At 43.4% G+C, this 828-nt stretch overlaps 1 non-coding gene across 1 annotated transcript; it reads right to left on the reverse strand.

Annotated features, from left to right (window-relative positions):
* Positions 1-478: 478 nt before the first annotated feature.
* Positions 479-585, reverse strand: LOC141687602 (small nucleolar RNA R71). The gene has a single exon (XR_012561093.1). It is a non-coding gene; the product is annotated as a small nucleolar RNA R71 (small nucleolar RNA).
* Positions 586-828: the final 243 nt, after the last annotated feature.

Below are 828 nucleotides of genomic sequence, written 5' to 3' on the forward strand. Positions count from 1 at the left end.
GAGAACTCTGGATAAAGCCGAGGAAGAACTTGTGGTGGTTCGAAGGGAAGTTTTGAGGAAAAAAAGAAGGTAGAAGAAGAAGAAGAGAAAGTCGAAGAACCAGTTGTAATAATGATGGGAGATCAAGCAGAGAATCCGAAGGCTTTGACGGACTATTCTCAGCCCAAGATTAATGATATTTAGTCGAGCATCATCAGACCAGCCATCAGGGCTAACACTTTTGATACAGAACTCAGTTCAATTTGGGGGTTCTCCTACTGAAGACCCCAACATGCACATCAGGGATTTCATCGAGATCTGTGACACCTTCAAGTTTAATGATGTGACTGAAGATGCTATCAAGTTGCGACTCTTCCCTTTCTCTCTAAGGGACAAGGATAAGAGCTGGTTACATTCTCTACCACCAGGGTCTATCACTAAATGGGAAGATCTGGCATAAAAGTTTCTCACTAAATTCTTCCCTATGGCGAAGACTGCTGCAATCAGGAATGCTCTTACCCAGTTTGCTCAGCAAATAGGAGAATCTATGTGTGAGGCTTGGGATCGATATAAGGAGATGCTAAGGAAGTGACCACACTATGGCATGCCTGATTGGATGATTATTAATTGCTTCTACAATGGATTGGGTGCTACTTTTAGACCCATATTGGATGCAGCATCAGGAGGAGCCTTGTGGTCTAAAAGCTACGATAAAGCTTATAAATTGATCGAACTGATGGCTGCTAATGAATACCAGAATCCTTCCTAGAGACTGACTCAGGGGAAAGTCGCAGGAATTCTAGAGTTGGATGCAGCAACTGCTATCGCTGCCCAACTTAAGGCTTTGAC

This window comes from Apium graveolens, chromosome 9 (assembly GCF_009905375.1).
Source record: "Apium graveolens cultivar Ventura chromosome 9, ASM990537v1, whole genome shotgun sequence".
NCBI lineage: Eukaryota > Viridiplantae > Streptophyta > Magnoliopsida > Apiales > Apiaceae > Apium > Apium graveolens.